The sequence below is a fragment of the Marmota monax genome, unplaced genomic scaffold (genome assembly GCF_021218885.2).
Source record: "Marmota monax isolate L192 unplaced genomic scaffold, Marmota_monax_Labrador192_F-V1.1 WCK01_AAM20220418_F8-fsc00054, whole genome shotgun sequence".
Classification (NCBI taxonomy): Eukaryota; Metazoa; Chordata; class Mammalia; order Rodentia; family Sciuridae; genus Marmota; species Marmota monax.
In genome coordinates this window covers 7,314,818-7,321,629 of record NW_026692145.1, presented here as the reverse complement: position 1 = coordinate 7,321,629, position 6,812 = coordinate 7,314,818, and positions in this window count along the sequence as shown.

Sequence of the window (6,812 nt, the reverse complement as noted above, 5' to 3'; positions counted from 1 at the left end):
AATTCCTTTATTTCCTTATTAATTTTGTGTCTGCAAGTTTTATCCATTATTGAAAGTGGGAAATTTGCATCCCCTAATATATTTTGTTACAGTTAGTTATGTTATAATATTATTAATATATTTCAAAACTGTATTTTGGTGCATATTTATAATTCTTAGGTATTATTGCCGAATTAACACTTTATGTCATTTTTTCTGCTTCATAACAGTTTTGTTTAATGTTTTCCTCTTATATTAGTACAACCACTACTATTCTTTTTAGGTTAGCATTTGCATGGAATATCTTCTTTCATCATTTTATTTTCAGACTATATGATCTTTAGATTTGAAGTGAATCTCTTGCAGACTGCATATTCTTGGATCCTGCTTCTTTAATGCATTCAGCCATTTTATATTTTGTGGAGACATTAATCCTTTTAAATGTAAAGTAATTACTGATAGGGAAAAACTTACTTTTGTCATTTTGTTAATCATTTTCTGTATGTCTTGTAACTGTTTTGTGTCTTATTTCCTCTCTCACTGCTTTCATTTGAGTTCTATTGATTTTTCTTTGTAGGGATGTGCTTTCAATGTCTTGTCATTTCCTTTTGTGTATATTCTATAGATATTTTCTTTGTGCATATCACTGCAATTACATAACATGTTATAGCAATAGCATTCCATTTCAAACTTTTAACAATTTAAATTGAATCATATACAAAATCTTTATTTGTTTAAGGCTTCAGCCCCAACTATTTATATAATGAATATCACAAATTCTATCTTTATATATTGTATGCACATTAACATTGTATTTTTTTGTTTTGTCAAATTCTATACACTAAAATCACAATGGTACAGAATATTTACACATCTATGTTTCATTACTATAAAGCCATGTATTTTCGTAAAGCTTTGTGTTGCTACAACTGCCACTTTGTTTCAACTTAAAGGAGTCATTTTATCATTTCTCATAGAGCTGATCTACTGGTAATTAACTCACTTTGGTTTGGTATATCTGGTAAATCTAAGATGTGAGGCCTAGAGCAAGTTGTTTTCCTCAGAAAAAACACAATACGGTACCTTAATTTCAGACTTCTAGACTCCAGAACTGTGCGAAAAAGAGTATCTTTTTTAAGCCACCTGATATTTTGCACTTTATATTAGTTTGTTATGTTGGGCCTATCAAAGTAATACATCCAGTAATTTAAATATTTTTAATGTTATAGCATAAGGGGATAAGGGAAAAATTATATGTATATATAAGCACACAAATAAAAAAGTAATGGATACATACTCATAATTATTACTGTCATCAAAAAGTGAAACTCGTCACATAGTTCTTACCTTTTTCCATACTCCATTCCATATTTCCTTTGACTTCAATTAGCATCTCAGTTATTAAAGGTTGTTTGCCTAATGGGATAATCAAGCTTTCATTTAAGAAGAGTCTGGGCCATTAGTAGTTCTGCCTGGATTGGATTGGGGTAGTTTTTCATAGACTATAATCACAGTTCATGGTAGTGCTAAGAGAAAGTCTAAGGAACCCCTACATCCCAAAACTACTCTTTCTTATCTTCATGATGTAGAAGCAAGCTTGTCCATGGTAGTTAGGTTCAATCACCGCATCTGGCACAATAACTTCTTTGTTTGACTACTGATTCAGAGGCATAAGGAGACCAAAGTGGTTGAATGACATTATTTAAATTCTACATTCAATTGAGTCATTGTTTCTACTGGCAGAATCTTTCTTTAAAACTATGATCTCTAGAACCATAGAACCTAAGGTCAATTGTACAGACAGCAGGAATTTTGCCAGTAGGACACTGGGGGTTATATTTGTGTCACTCTTATTTCCACCCTTGTTTCCTGGACCCACAAGTTCTGCATATGGAGAAATGTCACCACATGTTGAACATTGTTTCATAGCCTACACCTTTTCCTGGATATCCTTGCCTCAGCTCTGCAAGTCATTGCCTCCTAGCTGATACTAATAATTTGAGTTATCAAAAGGCCATTCCTCTGATCATTGATCTGTCAAACAAGCTGATTCAGGATGGTGTAAAACAATATCAATTAATTCTATGATCATAGTCCTCATGCTATTTGTTAATTGTAGTGAAATTAATTTTTTAATCATTAGTAATGCTATATGAAATAGTACAGTGTGCATAAGGTATTTTGTAAATCAAGAGATGATAGTTTTGGCAGAAGCATTGTGTCAAGGGAAGGCAAATATATTTTCAGAGCAAATGTATACTCCAGTATGGATGAAGTTTTGCTCCTTTCCTGATGAAAGTGGTTCACAACAATCAACCTTCTACCAGGAGCTGGCCACCTGGTGAATGTTCCATAACAGAGACTCAGTATTGCACTGTCACTTGCAGATTTTGTGAATGGTTCATATCAGAGACTCAGTGTTGGACACCATTGCTGGCAGATTGAGTACACTGAAGTTGATATAACAATATCAGCCTTGATGAGTGAAATAAATGTCGCTGCTGTATGAGCCAATTTAATAAATAATAATAATAATAATAATAATAATAATAATAATAGAATATCTTGGGAGGAAAAACTACTATCCTCAGAATGAGTAATTCTACCCACTTGTTAGATAAAATTCTTCTCTATTGAAGTCACATAATAGCATTCATATATGACACAAACATCTTCATGTTATTTTTTGGCCCATTCAGAAAAGTCAGACATGTGTATTTCTCAGACATTCTGGTTACTATTTTTCCTACCCTCCCTCTCGTGAACCATTAGCTACAGCTCATTAGTTGATATATACTCATGTTTCTGGCAATATGTTCTTCCAGGAAAAATTTTAAATGAGGTATACAACTTGAACTTCTGCCTACTGGAAGGATTTTTCTTCATGAATGTTGAAAAAAGGAGTTATCTTCTGGCAGCTGTTCATTTTCAGGAAGTTCCTGTATATCATACAGAATCACCTATAAACCAAGACTGTATTTTCTCTTGAATTCAATCAAATCATCACAGAATATTCCTCATAAGGCTGTAAGAGTGGGCTGGGTAAGAAGTAGCAATGTAGCAAGAGTGGAAATTGTAGGCATTTGGAGCATTTTGCTACATAAATCACTGTGTCTTCAGTATCTGCTAAATCCCCTTGTGTTTTTACTTCCATTCAATTGTACAGTGCTTCTGTGTATGTCCAAATTTCAAACTTGAGGAACAGACAAAGCCCATTTCATGAGGGTGATTCAGGTTGCATGATAATTTGTTGGCAGTGATGCATTCATTCTTTATGAAGGCCCAATAGCAAGCCAAAAAATGCTTTACAAAAGAATAGCAATCCACAACTGATGGAAAGGTTTTATCTCCCCAATCCTAAGGGTTTATGCTATGATTTTCCCAATAGTGGGCTGACAGATTCTCCAAAAACAATGTCTGTCTACTACAGACACTTATAAAACTGTTTTATCTTCTAGGCCATATGGTACAAATAGCATAACAACTTGTAAATCAAGGTACATCTTTTGCAGATTCTTCCCTCATTCTGGGACCCAATTATAACTGCAATGTCCAAATTGCCCAGAATATAAACCTAAATATCATGCCCCAATAAGGTATATGTTACCTCCTATGTTACTCAGCTTTTCATTGTTGTGATCAAAATACCAGAGAAAAAACTCTGAGGAGGAAAGACATATTTTTACTCAGAGTTTTAGAGGTTTCAGTCCATGCTCAGCTGACTCCATTGCTTTGGATCTGAGTTGAGACAAAGCATCATGGTGGAAGAGTGTGGCAGAGAAAAACTTCTTAGTATATAATAACCAGGAAGCAGACAAAGAAAGATATGGTGAGGAGAGGCTGGTGGGAGCCAGATGCTAGGAACAAGAAATTGTCCAAAAAAAAAAAAAACCTGCATCCCCAAGGACTACATCCCTTTAACCATCCCATAACCTCCCACAACTTCCACCATCTCCCATTAATCTATTCATTGGATCAATCAACTGATGTTGTCAGAGCCCCCATAATCTAATCATTTCCAAAATCCCCACCTCTGGACATTGTTGCACTGGAGACCAAGCTTGCAACACATGAGCTTTTGGGGGTATATTCCAGATCTAAATTATTATACCTCCAAAGATCAAATATACCCAGTAAGTCTGCCTCTTATTTTATTGTTAAGGAACCAGCAGCAATAATTTACCATTCATCTTAGACAAGATATCACTTCAAGTCCCACACCACTGGACTTCTATAAATTTTACTGAGGTGGAAGGATGTTGAGTTTTTTTCAGATTTTATTTTCAATCTTCTGATACAAAAAATATCTTATGGATAACATATGTTACCTATTGATTCTTCTTTTGTAGTAGGTCAAATTAGCAAAATATCATCAATGTAATAAACCTATGTGATATTTTATGGTCATATGAATGGTAGAGGCAATCAGATTTCCCTCCTCTTTGATGACATTGGATTGGGGAAATACTATGCCCTTGAAATAGGACAATGAAGCTATATTGTTGTACTTGTCATCTGAAGACCAATTGTGTCTGATGGTCATTATTATCAAATATGGAGAAAAAATATCTGTCATATAAAAAGCTGCATTCTAGGTGCCAGTGAGTATGTTAATTAGCTAAATAAATGAAAAACATTTTGATATAGCAGCTATACTTGAAGTTACATCTGGTTAAGTTTACAAATAATCTATTGTAATTGTGTAAGACATGTCAGTTTTATACATAGGCCAAATAGGTGAGTTAAATTGCAGTGGGATTCACATCCAGAGTATCCTTTACTTCCTCAAGTTTGGCACTAATTTTTGAACTTTACCCAGGAATGTAATACTTCTATCATTTACTATTTTTCTGGTAGTTCTAGTGACTTCTGTTTGGCATGTGTTAAGAAAATAGTGCTAAATTCAAATGTCAGAAACTTAGGTTGAGATTTCTACCAGGGGTTTAGTATGTTCATTCCAATTTTGTATTCTGGATCTGAGGAAATAACCACAGTATGGTTTTAAGAATTCTCTGGACCCACTCTCTGACACGTGAGCTAAAATTACATTGACCACCCAAACTCCACAAATTCTTAATTTAGTTTTTCATAGTTATGTTCTTGGGCTCCTAGAATTAGTTTTACTTTGGAATCACTATACATTTATCCCCCAAAGTCTGATTTTTTTATCTTTCCCAATGGATAATCACCCTGTTAGAAGGTAGTAGAGAGTCTTGGAGAAATATGAATGGTGTACAATTTTGGCAGTGCACCAGGGTCCTTCTTCAAGACAACATGACCTCTAATTCATTTAAGATGTTCTGGGCCTGAAAATGGGCTATACACTCATAACTGATTGAAGGATCATGAATCTGTTTTAATCATTCATATTATACTTCTCTTCACCAAATCTGGAGCTCTTTTTATGCAGGTCAATATTACATGCTTGCATAATTATGTGAAAATGAACCCTGATATTATGTATAAGTAAAACAAACTAATAAAAAATGCAATAATACAAATATTAGGATTTCAAAAAAAAGAATATAAAAGAAAATGCTGGAGAGAATGCAGGGGAAAAGGAACATTTTTACACTTTCAAAAGATTGTGAATTAGTATAACTACTGTGGAACTCAACATGGAGATTCCCCAGAAGAGTAGAAATAAAACCACCTTATGATCTACTGCTTCTTAAAATTTATCCTAAAGGCTTAAAGTCATCATACTATAGCAATACATGCATACCCATGTTTATAGCAGCAGAATTCACAAAATATATAACCAGCCTAGGGGTTCATCAATGAATGAATGTATTGATAAAAAATGTCATGTACACACAAACACACACACACACACATATACACACCCACAATAGAGTGTGTGTGTATATTTTTATTCATAAAGAAAAAAATAAAAATGTGTCATTTGCAAGAAATAAATGGAACTTAACACCATTAGTTTAAATGAAGTAAGCCAAACTTAGAGGTTCAAAGATTGCATTTTTTCCCTCTCATAGGTAGAAGCTAGAGAGGAGAAAAAAAATAAAGGTGGGGGGTATCACGTGAAAATAGAAGGAAGATCAGTAGAGTAGAGGAAAGGGACTAGGGGAAAGAGAAAGGGAATGAAAGGGAAATACTGGAGAATGATATTGGCCAAAGTATATTGTTATATTGCATGTATGTATCAATATGTAACAACAAATCCCACCATTATGTACAACTATAATGCACTAAGAAAAATATGGTAAAAAGAATTTAATAGACATCTATTAATTTTATTTTTTAAAAAAACCATTCTAATTAGTTATACATGACAGTAGAATGCATTTTGACACATTGTACACAAATGGAGCACAACTTCTCATTCCCCTGGCTGTACATAGTGCAGTCACACCAGTCGCGTAACCATACATGTATATATGGTAATGAAGTCTGTCTAATTCCTTCATCTTTCCCACCTCCACACCCCATCCCCTCCCCTCACTCCCCCGTGTTCAATCAAAATCAAATTTCCTCCATTCATCCCTACCCCACATTATGGATCAGCATCCATTTATCAAATAAAACATCCAGCCTTTGGAGTTTGGTTTTTTTATAGTAAATTATTGTTTGTTTGTTTATTTATTTATTTATTTATTTATTTTTGCATTACAATTCTTTTATTTTGTTTAGCATGATATTCTCCAGCTCCATCCATTTACCTGTGAATGCCATCATTTCATTCTTCTTTAAGGCTAAGTAATATCCTAGTGTGTGTGTGTGTGTGTGTGTGTGTGTGTGTATCACGTTTTCTTAATCCATTCATCTGTTGAAGGGCACCTAGGCTGGTTTCATAGTTTAGCTATTGTGAATTG